The sequence below is a fragment of the Delphinus delphis genome, chromosome 2, assembly GCF_949987515.2.
Source record: "Delphinus delphis chromosome 2, mDelDel1.2, whole genome shotgun sequence".
Classification (NCBI taxonomy): Eukaryota; Metazoa; Chordata; class Mammalia; order Artiodactyla; family Delphinidae; genus Delphinus; species Delphinus delphis.
Genome location: NC_082684.1, coordinates 4261425 through 4277612, shown reverse-complemented (window position 1 = coordinate 4277612; position 16188 = coordinate 4261425). Strand labels below are relative to the sequence as shown.

Here is a 16188-nt window from a genome sequence, read left to right as displayed (position 1 = left end):
ATATCATCTTTAATGTAGGAAAAAACAACAGCAACAACAATGATATTGTTTGAGGTTTTAACAATAACCTGGCTGCCCCTGGGATGGAGAATAAACTCACACTATAGCATGAGGCTTTGTGGGGGATGTCTCTTAGGATGTGGCAAACAGGATGAGGATAAAGGATAAGTAAACCATCAACAATCTCTACACTCTCAACCAGTGTTCTCAGTGAAAGTCTGGGGGGCACTGTGGAAAAGTAGGGGGAACAATTTTGCAAACAATGTTGCTTGAGAGGGACTATTTGAAATTTTAACAATGCTGTTGATATAAAATGGACATACAATAAACTGTACAATTTGAGATATATAGATATACATGGATATGCGTGCACACACACACACACACACACACACCTGTGAAACCATCACCACAATCAAGATAATAAAAATATTCATCATACCCCCCCCCACGAAAGTTGCCTTGTGTCCCTCTGTAATGCCTCTGCGCCACCCCTCTCTTCCACCATCCTTAGGCAACCACTAATCTGCTTTCTGTCGCTGTAGATTGGTTTGTATTTTCTAGAACTTCACGTAAATGAACTCATACTATATGTACTCTGCCTGGCTTCTTTCACTCAGTATAATTAACCTGAAATTCATCCATGTTGTAGCACATGTTAATAGTCCATTTTTATCTATTGATGCGTAGTATTCCATTGCACGGATATACCACAGTTCATCCATTCACCTATGAAGAGACATTTGGGTTGTTTCTAAATATAGGCAATCACAAATAAAGCTGCTATGAACATTTGTGTACAAGTCTTTGTATGGACATATGTCCATACAGATGTCATTTCTCTTGGGTGGAGTGGAACAGCTGTCTCACTGTTTCCTTTCCAAAGTGGCTTCCTCATTTTACATTCCCACTTGCAGTGTATGAGAGTTCCAGATGTTCCACATCCTTGCCAACACTTGCTATGGTCAGTCTTTCAAATTTATCCATTTTAACAGATGTGTAGTGGTAGCCTATTATGTTTTTAATTTACAGTTCCCTAATGACCAATGATGTTGAGTATCTTTTCATGTCCTTATTTGCCATCCATATATCTTCTTTAGTCAAGTATCTGTTCCTGTGCTTGCCTAATTTTTAATTAGATCATTTGTTTTCTTATCACTGAGTTTTTAAAATTCTTTATACACTCTGGATACATCCTTTATCAGATACGTGATTTACAAACACTTTCTCCAGCCTTCTCATCCTCCTAAGTATGTCTCTTGAAGAGCACAAGTGCTTAATTTGGATGAAATCCAATTTATCAATTTGTTCTCTGATGGATCACGCTTTTGTTGTTGGATCTAAGGAATCTTTGCCTAATCCAAGGTCACAAAAGTTTTCTCCTACTTTTTATCTACAAATTCTATAGTTTTACTTTTATGATTAGGACTAGGATCCACTGTGAGTTAATTTTTTGTACATGCTTGTATCCAAGTCCTAGCACCAACTGTTGAAAAGATTATCCTTTCTCCACGGACAGGCCTTTGAACCTTTGTGGAGTTTTCCATATGTGGGTTTATTTCTAAACTGTATTCTTTTCCACTGATGTATTTGTCTATTTTTTTTTTTTTTTTTTTTGCAGTACGCAAGCCTCTCACTGTTGTGGCCTCTCCCGTTGCGGAGCACAGGCTCCGGACGCGCAGGCTCAGTGGCCATGGCTCACGGGCCCAGCCGCTCCGCGGCATGTGGGATCCTCCCGGACCAGGGCATGAACCCACACCCCCTGCATCGGCAGGCGGACTCTCAACCCCTGCGCCACCAGGGAAGCCCCGTATTTGTCTATTTTTAAGCCAATACTGCACTGCCTTCATTGCTGTCATTTTATAATATCTTGAAATCAAATAATGTTTATCTTCATTTTCAAAGTCATTTTGGCTATTCTAGGCCCTTTACATTTCCATAGGAATCTTAGGATCAGTTTGTCAAGTGCTACAAAAGAACTTGCTGAGATTTTTTTGATTGGGATTGCATTTAATCCAAAAAGCAATTTTGGGAGAATTCAAAGGTGAACGATTGAATCTTCTGACCCATGGACAGTGTGTGTCTCCATTCCTTTAAGTCTTCCTTGATGTCTTTCAGCAATGTTGCAGTTTTTGGTATACAGAACCTGCACATCTTTTGTCAAATCTATCCTTAATATATTTCATATTTTTCATGCTATTATAAAAATATTTCTAAATTTTGACTTTTGAGTTTTCATTGTTAATATATAGAAATACAATTGATTATTATGTACTTATTTTGTATCCTCACAACCTTACTAAACTAACTTATTAGTTCTAGGAACTTTTTTGTAGATCCCATCAGATTTTGAAGGGACAATCACATCATTTGTCAGTAAGATCAGTTTTACTTCTTCTTTTCCAACCTAGTTGCCTTTTATTTAATTTTCTTCCCTGACTGCCCTGGCTAGAGCTCCAGTACAAGAATGAATAGAAGTAGTGAATAGAACGCATCCTTGTCTTGTTCCTGATCTTATAGTAAAAGCATTCAGTTTTCGAAGCTGAAGGTTTTTTGCAGATGCCCTATATAACACTGAGGGAATCCTTTCAATTCCTAGATTGCCGAGAATTTTTGTAAGGAATGGATATTGAATTTTGTTAAATGCTTTTTGAAAAGAGAGGAGGAGGGCCTCTACTGAAATGACCATGTGTGTTTTCTTTCTCAGTTTTTAATATAATGTATTACATTGATTGATTTTCTAAGTTTAAATCAAACAATGCATTCCTGGGATAAACCACACAGTGGTCATGATGTGTTATCCTTTTCACATAGTGTTTGAACAATTCGCTAAACTTTTGTTTAGAATTTTTGCATCTATGTTCATGAAGGATGTTGGTCTATAATTCTCTTTTTTTGTAATGTCTTTTTCTTGTGTTGGTATCAAGGTAGTACGGGCCTCGTAAAATGAGTTGGGAGGTAGCCCCTCCCCTCCCATTTTTAAAAGAATGTTTGTGTAAAACTGGTATTATTTCTTCTTTAAATGTTTGGTAAAATTGACCAGTAAAACCATTTCAGTTTGACATTTTCTTCGTGGAAAGGTATTTAACTACAAATTCAATTTCTATAATAGATCATAGGGTTATTTAATTAATTAGTGAACGCTGGTAATTGGTCTCTTTCAGAGTATTTGTTCATTTCATCAAGTTGCAAGTTTATTGGCATAAAGTTTTTCACATTAGTCTCTTATTGTATTTTAAATGACTGTCCAATCTATAATGATGTCACCTCACTTATTTCTGATATTGGTTATTGTTTCTTCTCTCTTTTTTGCCTCATCAGTCTGCGTCATGGCTTATCAGTTTTATCAATTTACTCAAAGAACTAGCTTTTGGTTTAATTGATTTTCTCTATTGCCTTTTGCAGTCTTTTTTGTTGATTCCCATTCTGATCTTTTGATTTCCTTTTTTCTACTTAATTTCACCTTCTTTTTCATGTTTCTTAAGGCAAAAACTGAGGTCACCGGTTTGAGATCTTCCTTCTTCTCTAAGACAGAAGTTTCGTGCAACATTTCCCCTTTACTACTTGATTAGTGGCGTCCCCACAAATTCTGATATGCAATATTTTAATTTTACTTCAGTTCAAAATACTTTCTAAGTTCCATTTTTGTTTCTTCTTTGCCTCATGAGTTATTCAAAAGTGTGTTATTTCGTTTCCAAATATTTGGGCACTATCCAGGCGTCCTTCTTTTGCTGACTTCTAACACTCTTCATTAATGTGAAACTTCTTTAATTTATTGAGACTTGTTTATGGCCCAGAACATGACCTACCTTGGTAAATATGTCCAATTCAAAGAACGCACATTCTTGTATTTTTGGATGGAATGTTCTACAGATGTCAATGAGGTCAAGTTGTCCAAGTCTTATCAATTATTTAGAAAGGTGTATTGAAATCCTTGACCATAATTGTGGGTTTTTCTATTTCTCCTTGTGGGTCTATCAGATGTTGCTTCGTTTGTTTTGAGTCCTGTTATTAGGTGCATAAATCGTTAAGATGTCCTCTTGCTGAACTGATTTCTTTCACTGTGAAATGACCTTCTTTATCCCTAGTAATAGTCTTTACTCTGAAATCTACTTTGCCTGACATTAATATAGCCACTCCAATTTTTTTATTATTATTATCACGGTAAATCTTTTTCCATCTCTTTGTGTTTTCATCTTTAAGGTGTATTTTGTTGTATTTTATTTTTTGTAGGTAGCATAGAGTATTGCTTTTTAAATCCAGTCTAACAATCTCTGCCTTTTAATTGGGGCATTTTCACCACTTACATTTTATGTGATTATTGGTATGGCTAGTTTAAATCTATAGACTTACTTGTGTTCTATTCATTTCATCTATTCTTTGTTCTTTTTCCCTTATTTTTTCTCTCATTTTGAGTTAATTGTATTTTTTTGTACTTCTATTTTATCTCTTCTGTTAGCTTATGTCTTTCTTTTGCTACGCTAGCAATGGCTTTGGGACTCATAGTACACATTATTTTATTTATCACTACCTTCAGCAGATATTATATGACTCTGCATAGAGAATATGAACCTTAAAATAGTAAACTTCCATTCTTCCCCTCTTGACCTTTATGCTATTGTTGTCATGCATTTTACTTTTACATATGGTATAAAACACTACATTACTATTTTTTAAAAGTCAGCTATCTTTCAAAGAGATCTAAATAATAAGAAAATTATCTTAAATATATGCCCATGTAGTTAGCATTTCCAGTGTTATTCATTCCCATTTGTAATCCATATTTCTATATGGTATCAATAGCCTTCTGCCTGAAAGGCTTCTTGTAAACTTTCTTACAATGCAGGTCTATTGGTGATGAATTCTTTCAGTTTTTGAATGTCTTTATATTTATCTGACTTTAGAATGTAACTAGACATATACCCAGACAAAACTATAATTCGAAACGATACACGCACCCCTATGTTCACAGCAGCACTATTTACAATAGCCAAGACATGGAAACAACCTAAATGTCCATCGACAGATGAATGGATAGAGATGTGGTATGTATGTATGTGTGTGTGTGTGTGTGTGTGTGTGTTTTTATATATATATATATATATATATATATATATATATATATATATACATAAAATGGAACACTACTCAGCCATAAAAAAGAATGAAATAATGCCATTTGCAGCAACCATGGATGGACCTTGAGATTATCATACTAAGCAAAGTCAGTCAGAAAGAGAAAGACAAATACCATATGATATCACTTATATGTGGAATCTAAAATACGGCACAAAGGAACATATCTACCAAACAGAAACAGACTCACAGATACAGGGAACAGACTTGTGGTTGCCAGGGGAGAGGGAGGGTCGGGGAGGGATGGGTTGGGAATTTGGGATTAGCAGATGCAAACTAGTATATATAGGATGGATAAACAACAAGGTCCTACTGTTTAGCACAGGGAACTATATTCAATACCCTGTGATAAACCATAACACTAAAGAATATGAAAAAGAATATATATATGTAAAACTGAATCACTTTGCTGTACAGCAGGAATGAACACAACACTGTAAATAAACTATACTTCAATAAAAATTTTTCATAATAAAATATAATTATTCTAAGCAAAAATATAAAAATTTAAATTTAAAAAAGAATGTAACGAATTAAAACTTTATAATTCTATGAATAAATACAGAGGGTTTGGGGGGTACAGTCTTAATGTAAAATTAATTCTCTAAGAATCTGACGGCTATGTCAATACAGGTAAAATATTACTTTTTGGTTTTCTGAACTCAGTCAAGAATTGATCGCCGTTTCAGGAATCACATGACAATGGCAACACCCTCGGGGTTTGTGCTTCACCTCTATTCTAGCAGCCTGCACTTGAAGCAGATGAGTCCGTGGTGATTCTAGGTAACTTCTACTGCAGCACTACAACTTCTAGGGTAGCTGACCTCTAGCATTTGCACATCATTTGCTTACTTTCCTATTTTTCCTTTTGTATTACAATTAAGGTAGTAACGTTTTTCTTTTTAATTTTTTGCAGAGTAGTTCATATAACCTATGACTTTCAAAGCAAACAAAGAATGAGTATCAGTTTTCTGTTGGTGCATAGAAACTATATGGTATCAATGGCTTTAAACAATAATCACTTCTTGCTCATGATTCTGCGGATTGGCAATTCGGGGAGGGCCCAGCTGGGATGGCTCCCCTCTGCTCCACAGCACGCTGGCAGAGCGCACTTTGCCTTTGGAACCAGTTGGCCAATCAGCCCGGTGCTGGAGGTCATGATGGCCACGTGTCTGGCAGTTGGCTAGGACTGTCAGCCTGAGCACCTAGCTCTCCTTCCTGTGGCCTCTCCAGGTGGCTAGCTCAGGCTTCCTCACACGGTCACCTGATTCCAAGAGGGAGAAGGTAGAAGCTGCAAAGTCTTTTGATGCCTTGGCTCTGAAATCACCCAGTATCATTTCCACAGCATGCTATTGGTCATAGTTAGTCACAAGACCAGCCAGGATGCAAGGGGGGTAGAATAACAGACACAACTTCTTGATGAGAGGAGCGGTAACACCACGTTGCAAAGGGACAGCCTTCACGGATGGAGGGAATTTGAGCCATATTTTGTAACTTACCACAGAGCATTACAAAATATGTGTTATAAAAGGGACCTCAGGTCTGTTACCATGGAGAACCACCGCTGTAAACAACATTTTCTCCATTTCACCCCTCACCTGTCCCAAAGGACACACACCCTTTCTCAATTCCTCCTGAAAACAAATAAGAAAAAATTCTCTGTGTCCTCAAAAGACCCTTACCTCCGCTGATGATGGCAATGGTCTGCTAAGGAACAGGGCAACATTTGTCTGCACCAGTCAGTGTTCTGCATTGAGCACTTCTTAACCTGTCAAAAAGACACAAAGTTAAACGGGGATTAGGTCATTACCTTTTTCTTGCTTTGTTTGCTTTTTCTAGAAATAGATGAGCCAGGACCCTGAGAGCCTATAGCAAATCTTCACGTAAGAGGTCTTTATTATTGGATGGCTGGAAAATGAATTTGAGAACTGAAAAACTGATTCGATAAATGACACAATTCTGTTGCACTGGGTGCCACACAGACTGGACCCTGACATTCAGCCAGCGGTACCCCCAGAGCCTTCCTCCTGCATTAGGGAAAGCCAGAGACTGGCACCCGGGGCAGCAAAGGGTCTGGTCAATGAACACAATGCATGACCCAAGGGATGGGTTTGGTCTGGGGACGTTCTGGACATTGTGTGCCATGCTACGAGCAGCTGTAGAACTTTGAACTCCTCCAAAAGGACACACGGACCAGACCCAGATTTTCCTAGCCTGGCCTTTCCTGATACACTTTTCTCACAACCGTGGGTTACAGTACACACAGCAAGAGTGGGTACCGATCACAATGAAAAACAACAGACATCACGCTCAGAGGGCACAAAGTCTCAGTGGTTTAAATTGTTTATGCCCAGGGTGGGAGGGCTGGGCACGCCGAGAGTCAGGGTATTTTCTTTTCATTCAGGAAAGTTCCCCTCCCGCTACTGTAATGCCAACAGTCATTTCTGTTTGCATTCACTCCTGGGAAGCCTCTCCTCGACTGCCTCCCGACAGGTCCTAGATGGGCAAACTGACTTCAGACCCACACGGAGCCTGCAAAATGCTGAACAAAGGCAAGTTCATGATCCGTAGTAACCCTGGTGCTCCTGACGACACCTGCTGGCCAAGCAAGCACGCCAGCCAACCAGAGGCCTGGGGACAGTCTTCCTCGAGACAGCAATCCCGTTTGGCTGAAAACCTATTCCAAGAAATAAGTGTGAAATCCTACCAGGCAACCGACAACGGATATGCTTTTTTGCCAGATTCCACATAAGAGGTGGTGCTCATGGCCTACCAAAAGCTGAAATGGTGGCAGCATATAACTGTGTAAAAAGAAGTAGAGACCCCACCCACCCACCCAAATAAACCAGCGCACTCCAAATCCTTGGATCTTCCATTGGAATTAACTTAGGGAACAATTAGGCCTCATTTCATCCTCCAAGAGTGGGGACCTCTATTGGGGAATCGGAGCTCCATGCAGCAGACCTGGCTAGTGACCCACCCAGAGGCCTTCACCAGGTCAGTGTGCCTGTCTCAGCTCCCTGAGTGTTTGGTGCTCCTACCGTCTCCTTCACAGGGTTTCCTCTCTCCACCCCGCAGGAGCCATGCCCCTGAGAGGCAATGCCCCTCCCACAGGGCAGTCCAAAGACAGAGGATACAAGAGCCCTCACTGAGCAGGGATGCTCCCCCAGATGTCAAAGAGAACCACGCAGCTGCCCTCGTGCTGTTAGCTTTTCATGCGTCACAGCGAATGTGTTTACTATTCCACTTGGCGATGACTTTAAAGATCGGAGCGCCCTAACGTTTAATGTTTGCTGAATATTCCCTAGGGCAGGAACTTTCCAGTTTTTTGACAACCACCCAAAATAAATAAGTATACTATTCATGGTAATCTAGCACATACATGCATGCGTGTGCGTGTGTGTGTGTGTGTATTCATCTGAGACATACATTCACGACACAGTATTTACCTTTGCTACTACTGTTTTCCATTGCATTTTTTTAAATGTTGGTCACAACTCACTAACCTGGCTTTACTAAACCCCTGGCGTGTGTGATACACAGTTTGAGAGTCACTGCCCTGCAACTCCTAGCAAAGTGCCTCATACAAGAGGCACTTAAGAATATTTGATGAGTGATTTAGTGATTGGCTGGTCATGAGAACGTCCAAGTCACACTCTGGAAGGGCCTGGATCTTTGGCTCTGGGTCACTGGATCTTTTTAATTTGTTAGACTTAGTGGCAAGTTACATGATTTACCTCCACAAATGGTGAGGTCTCTCAAAGGGGCCCAGGGAGGAGGGGGAATCGATCCAAAGGTACCACTGATGGTGTGTTTATCCAAGTCCTTGGGCTCCCAAACACATCCTGTAATTTTAGAAATATTTAAATGTTTGACCACTTTAAGAGGACGAGCAATGACCGGAGATGAGCTCAAAGGGTGACCTCCAGACAACAACTGCCAAGAAAGGCTTAAAATGAAATGGGAACCGTGAATGAAAGCAGAAAAATCAAAAATCATAAAAATGAAAAAGAGCGAGGCAATTTGGAGAGCATTTGGTATTATCTTACTGTAAGATTTTGGACTGCCCAAGCCTCGATCTGCAAAGCACTCTTTCTCTCTGTGGGTTTCTGTAGAAGCTATACAGGGAATCTCAGCCTCCTACCAAATATAAAGCAATAAGGTGGTGTGCTATTCTAGGTATTGGTTTTCCAAAGACTCTGAAGGAAAAAATATTCCCCGTAGAGGAGGGCAGCAGGGAGCGCTGTGCGCTGGGCCCCGCTGGTGTGCCCGTGGCTGCCGTGGTCCTGCTCACCCTGGCTGACCACCCCACTGGCATCCACACCGCCTCAGTGTCCAGTGCCCTGGCCCGGGGACAAGCCTAACCCCTGAGCATCTCTGGCTCTGCCCTTCCTTCATCCCAGTCCCCACAAAGACTCGATTTGACTCTGACCTATTTGTAGCTACGACTTACTGCAAAGGGTCCATGAACTTGACTGGGGAAAAAAAAATAGAATATCTTTATTTTCGCTACTCGCTAACAGATATTTATAACACTCCCGTCAACTGTGAACTTAGGCATAATCTCGGTATAATGCATCAGCAGTTCCTGTGACTTGGCCAGCAACAGCACTCACACATATTTCCTTATCACACCAAACTTGCTGCGAGTATCTCAAACATCACTTACACTCGTTACTACTCTGAAACTACGGTGGCTGTTCGATTCAGTGGTTCTTATTTAAAATACTGATAAAGAAGCACATTTATTGCTACGTCACAAGTTTGGCTTTTAATACATCGTAACTTTATTTCACTAGAATGGGTTCCCTCTGTAAGCCTATATATTTTAATTTATTCATTTAAAAACATTAGTCTGAGAAAGGGCCCCTAGGCTGCACCAGACCACCAGATGTGGACACCAAACTCGCCCATGGCACAGGAAAGGACCTCTGATGAATGCCTCTGCATGCCAGGCAGTCTGCAACACTTATTTCTTCTCATTTTCAATCCTTATTTTTTAATTTTTAAAAATACTTATTTACCTATAGTCTCCAATGACAAAAATAATCGAAGCCTATTATAACAAGTAAAACAATGCAAGAAAAGATTATACAAAGGCAGGCACTATAATCACCTCCCAGAGAAACCCACCACGCCCTTCTTTTTGCTTCTGTAAACACACGAGAGGGCTGATTTATTGCTTGCCTTTACCAAAATAGATTCATTCTACACACATTATTCTGTAATTTATACTTGCCACTTGGCAACTCACACTGTAACACAGATATTCCTACAAGTCTGTGACTGTATATTTTTCTAGTTCCTTTATGCACATTTATATAAAATTCATGTGAATGAAATCATATCATGCACACTCTGGTTCTTAGTACAGCCTTTCACTTTTTGTCTGCCTTCTCACATCCCTAATTTGTATTAATTATCCATTACTATGTAACAAAGCAACTCAGAACTCAGCAGCTTAATACAATAATAAACACTTATCATCTTAGAGATTCTGTTGATCGGGAATTTGGAATCGCTTAGCTGGGTGGTTCTGGGCAGAGGGTCTCTCCTATGAGGGCAGTCAAGAGGGTGGGGCTGCCATCATCTGAAGGCTGGGCTGAGGCTGGAACCTCTGGTGCCAAGATGGTGCCTCACGTGGCTGGCAGGCCGGTGTGGGCTGTTGGCAGGAGGCCTGTGCTCCTCACCGCATGGACCTTTCTATATCGGGCTCCCTGTGTGTCCTCAAAACATGGCGGCTGGCTTCTCCCAGAGCAAAAACTGAGAGAGCATGGTGGAAGCTACAGTGTCTTTCATGAGCTAGCGTCAAAGGTCACACCTCTTCATCTTGTCATACCCTACTGGTTACCCAGGTCATCCCTATTCACGGTGGGTGGGTAGGGACTACACAAATGCATGAACACCAGGAGGCAAGGCTTCCTGGATGTTGGCTGCCACAGCCTTCAACAACCTCAGCCTGCAAGGGCCACCTCTCCCAGATAATCCGTGTTAACAACCTGGTGTGTTCCACACTTATATGAGCGTAAGCAAGTCAATCTATACAAGAACCTACATAGACTACAATTGCCTTATGAGTTAGGCATTATTGAAATTAAAATTTTAAATACTTTTAAATAATATAAATCTCTAATGTATAAATAAATTTTAAAATAAATATTTTTCCACATTTAAAAATAAAGAAACTGAAACTCTAGTCCAAGGTCCTGTGGAGCTGCTGGAACCACTATTCACAATAGCCAAGTCGTGGAAACAACCTAAATGTCCATTGACAGATGAATGGATAAAGAAGATGTGGTACATAGATACAGTGGAATACTACTCAGCCACGAAAAAGAACAAAATAATGCCATTTGCAGCGACATGGATGCAACAAGATTATCATACTGAGCGCAGTAAGTCAGAAAGAGAAAGACAAATACCATATGCTATCACTTATACGTGGAATCTAACATATGACAGGAATGAACCTATCTATAAAACAGAAACAGGCTCACAGACATAGAGAACAGGCTCGTGATTGCCAAGGCAGGGGCGGGGGAGGGAGGGATGGATTGGTAGTCTGGGGTTAATAGATGCAAACTGTTACATATACAGCAAGGTCTACTGTATAGGACAGGGGACTATATCCAAACCATAATGGAAAAGAATATTAAAAAGAATATATTTACGTGTATAACTGAGTCACATTGCTGTATAGCAGAAATTAACACAATGTTGTAAATCAACTATACTTCAATTTCTTTAAAAAAGTGGAGCTTCTGGAATTCAGAGCCAGGGCCACCAGACTCCAAAGCCTACACTCTTCCCACGACACTAAGCAATGGACATCACACCATCTCACCAGCCTCCCTCTTGGTGACACCCCTGAGTCTCCTTACAGAAGATGGTCACTCATCCTGGTTCCTCATGGAAGTGAAAATTCAAGCCTTCTCTTCCAAGCCCTGTGCTCTCTGCTCAGAGCCCCAGGCGAACACTGGATGCTACCTACTCAGCCTTGCCAGGTAGCTGAATCTCTGTCTGCTCTGAGCCTCAGTCCATCCCATTATTTCTTTTCCTAATTTTACAATGAAAAACAAACGTTTGATGCTTTTATTCTTGCAAGTGCAAAGAGAGGTGAAGAGTCCTCCAAAGGTACGTGTTTTCCTCTGAGAAAACGGAATGCAGGAAAGAGAGGGCAATTGAACTGGACTAGCTCTGCATATCTTTCTTTCCATTGTCTCCCCTGCTTCTAACCCTCATCACCGTTAGCAGGTCCAAAGTGCGCCTGGGTCCTCGCATGAGCCACCGTGGGACTAGCTCTCAACATACAGTAAATCAAACGCTTCCTTCCTTGCGGCAGGCGCTTTGGGAACACAAAGATGAGACAGGAGAAGCGTCTGTCCTCAAGGAGCGTTCAGACTGTCCTGAAAGCCGGATACACACATCACAACAGACTGTACAACACCACTGACGTGAATAGAGCACCACAGAGCGAGCACAAACAAGGACAGACACGGCCGATCAGTGGCTAGTGGGCAGCGTTTCTGCTGTGGGTGAACTAAACAGTACTTCTCCTAGGACGCTAGCAGGTGCCCTGTGAAAAGGACTCCGGTCCCACCGGATGAGAGGGTGCTGGCTTACACCAAGGCACACGGCGTTCTCTTAACAGGCTAAAGAGCATCATGAATCTCCAGAGGAGGGGAAATTATATGCAAGGATTCTGAAACTGAGTTGTTCGTGAAATCTTTCTCCCCTCCTCCCCAGGAAATATCTTATATGCCGTGGAACATGGTTTGGGAGTTGCTGAGACAGGGTAATCTAAGTTTTGTCTTGACCTCAGCAATGGAAAGCATGCAACCAACAAAGGCTGCATCTTTCCTTTTTTTCCTCCTTAGGTCAGCAATGAGATACGAGGTTCCTTTGTCTTGCCAGAGTTCTTTATTTACATTAAAAAAGAAAAAATATATCCATACATATAATCACCCACAAAGGTTTCACTCTCCTTTGTGCTGACAGACTTCAGACTCAGCTTTACCTTGCTGGAGGGAGAACTTAATTACTTGCAGGTTTTTCTCGAAGAGTCCTCAGTTCAACCCTACCACAGTTTACACTGCAGCCCACATTACAGAATTCCACTGGCATTTGGCTCCTTGGTGTCCCTCTTTAGAGTGGTAACGCTGTGCTTCCAACGATATACACAGAAAAGTTTAGGAAATACCAGCCGCTTGAGAAGGCATGGATCGAATGATGGGCCCCTCTACCCTGAAATTTACAGAAAGCATTTCACCCCCTGCCCACCCGAGAACGATGTCAGGAGGTAAGATTTCCCACCGGCCACGCAAACAGAGCGTGTGTGTCCTCACTCGGATATCAGTGGCCAGAAGGTTAACCCCCGTAAGTGAATTCCTTTGGAAAATGGTGGCCTCCAGAAGGGGGCCCTGGGATGTGAAAGAAACTGGAAAAGACGACAGATTCTCACTCCCATAAGGAAACGTCAGGAAACTGAACATTTCTTTCCAAAATTGCTTTTAAATGGTTAGCCAACAAATTCCGGTTTGTTCATGGTCTATAAATGATCTCGCCAAGTTCAGAAAAGACAGACTTCTCCGGACAACCTTGGCCCACGCACAAACAATCGGTACCTGAAGCCGGCCGCCCACTTCGGAGGCTGGCTCTGCAAGTGCGCATGCGCATTGAAACTGACACTGGTTCCACGGATGATGCTTTTGACGGGGATGCTTAGATGACACCCAGCTCTGCCTCCACTTGCTCCCTTCCTCCGTGCAGAGCGGCCCTCCACTCCCAACCAGAGCCCCATCGAGGCCAGAGCGTGACCTCAAAGTGGATGATGACTGTCCTTCCCTCGCCCGGATGGGCCTCAAAATCGGCGTTTCTAAAGAACACCAGAAATGGAGGCGCCTCCTCCGCAGTAAAAGCACTTTTATGGATGACTAATCAGCAATAATGCTGCAAATGACCCGTCTGCAAAATCTTCAGTGCCTGGAGATCTAAATTACTCTCATCTTTCTCCCCCCAAAATTGGGTATAATAGTATAATTTCAAGTAATGCAAGAGCAATTTCTCCCTTCATTGGATATCAAGCTCAAGATGTTACAGGAAAAAGAAATAGCTTTTACCGCTGATATGAGAAATTTAAAAGAGAGACAAGTGTGAGCAAACAAAAGCTGTCACATCAAATACTGTGGGGGAAAAAAAAATCTAGGAAAAAAAATGCCAGAAACGCTCAAGTCTAAATAAAGTCATTTATTTGTTATTTTAACCCCTTCACTGTCAGAGTTACTGGCAGAGGCTAGGTAATTCTCCACAGGTGGGACTGACTGAAGACAGCTCTCTTGCGCTCAGAAAACTCGTTGTACTGTGGCATGTTTCTTTTAGTTCTCTGATCTCTTAAAGGGTTTCCAAACACAAACAGAATGGCACTGATACTCCTCTCTGGGTATCCTTTCTTCAGAGAATTCAATCTTGTCCAATCTCTGCCACGTGAAGCAAAGGTTCTAGACCATGAGATCAAAGGGCAGCAGCCACACGCCGTTTGTGTGTTTCTGGTAGATGGTAAGTATTTGGTAGAATGTGGTAGAAACTGTTTCTTGAATTTTGTGTCCTGGGCAGCTAACATGCAACTGAAAGATAAGATGCTTTCCGTACGGCGGGGGCGGGGGGAGGAGGGGGGACGCTCTATGAAGCCCCTCCCCCCGTACAGAAGGAAAAGTGGAGAAAACACAGACTGGACAGATCTGGGGGTTCACCCCTTGCTCCTTTTTGGTCAAGTTCATAAGGCTATTTCCTAGGTCAAGATTATGTGCTCTCATTAAAATTGAATAAGATAAGGTTGGTGAAAGAGCATTGCTAATGAAGGTCTACGGAAAGAGAGGAAAGTATTTCCAATTCACTGGGGACTCACTTTGTACACTAGAGCAGACCCTGGGAGGAGGAAGTCACAGCCACCATCCTCAAGAACCTACCCCCCTCACGTCCCACTCACTCCTCTGCCCAACGCAGTAAGGCTTCTGTCTCCAGTAAACTGCTTTGGCGGTGGTTACAGAGCCTCCCAACTGGGAGAATTCCACAGACTCGGCTCCCACCACGGTCAGTCCTAACCCCTCAGCGCAGCACACAGAGTCAGTCCCCCAAAGCCACCAGGTCCCCCCACCTCTGCAGCCCTGCACCCTTGAGGCCACCCCTTAACCAAACACGATCCTGGTTTCCCACTCCCTCCAGCCCTCAGCCCATGGTCACTCTACACTCCAGGGCTCACCCCTCTCCCGCGTCAGGGTGCCCACCCTCCCTGCATCTCCTCTCCTGACCACAGTGCACCGGTACTAGTCCAGCATCTCGTGGTTTATGCATCTGACTGTCCTGCTAGTGATAAAAGCAACTTGCAGCAGGAACCCAGCTGCTTTGCCTTGGAAGCCCCAGGGCCTAGTACTGGGCGAGAGGCAGGACAGATCCTCAAAATGAGGCTGAGGGAGTGATGCTTAATCTATCTGCTTAAACGAGGTGCTATGACTTTCGGTTTATCACAAACAGGATGAGCGCACAGAGGCCACCACCCAGAATGAGACTCCTTGGGTCCATGTGACCATTTCTCCATACTCCGCCCCCCCACCCCCAAGCCCTCCCGTCACCCAGCGCCTTTATTTTAGGACTTTCTTGATCGTTCCTTACCTCATGCGGATTTGCCATGAGCGGAAGAGGCGGTGTCTCTGTGGTCCTGGGCGCCTTGGGGTGGCCACCCGCTTCTCCGACATGCTGCATCTTCAGCCCCTCAGCATCGGGAAGGAGCCGCTCCGAGGGACCCCTCCTGTGTGCGGAGGGACGCTGGGGAAGCCAGGGAAGGGCGGCCACGTGTTCGTGGCGCAGATATTCTGATGTGGGTTTGTGCGTGGGAGGCCAAACGATGTACACGCTCTCCGAAAGTCTAGAATTTGTGGTTTGTGTTATCTCACAACTTCATATTTGGAAGAGGTATTTTAATTTCTTATGAGTTGTGAATAATTATGTAATTCTGCCACCTTCTTAAAACTAAGACATTTCAAACTGACTCCTGTC

At 42.5% G+C, this 16188-nt stretch overlaps 1 long non-coding RNA gene across 2 annotated transcripts in view; it reads right to left on the bottom strand.

Moving 5' to 3' along the window:
- The window catches only part of LOC132419406 (uncharacterized), a 56535-nt gene extending 40583 nt beyond the window's left edge, over positions 1 to 15952 (bottom strand). For both annotated transcript variants that reach the window (XR_009518185.1, XR_009518186.1), the window contains exons 1-2: positions 15805 to 15952; positions 6819 to 6904 (exon numbers count right to left, since the gene is read on the bottom strand). This is a non-coding gene — a long non-coding RNA (uncharacterized lncRNA). The remainder of the gene's footprint in view (positions 1 to 6818; positions 6905 to 15804) is intronic.
- Positions 15953 to 16188: the final 236 nt, after the last annotated feature.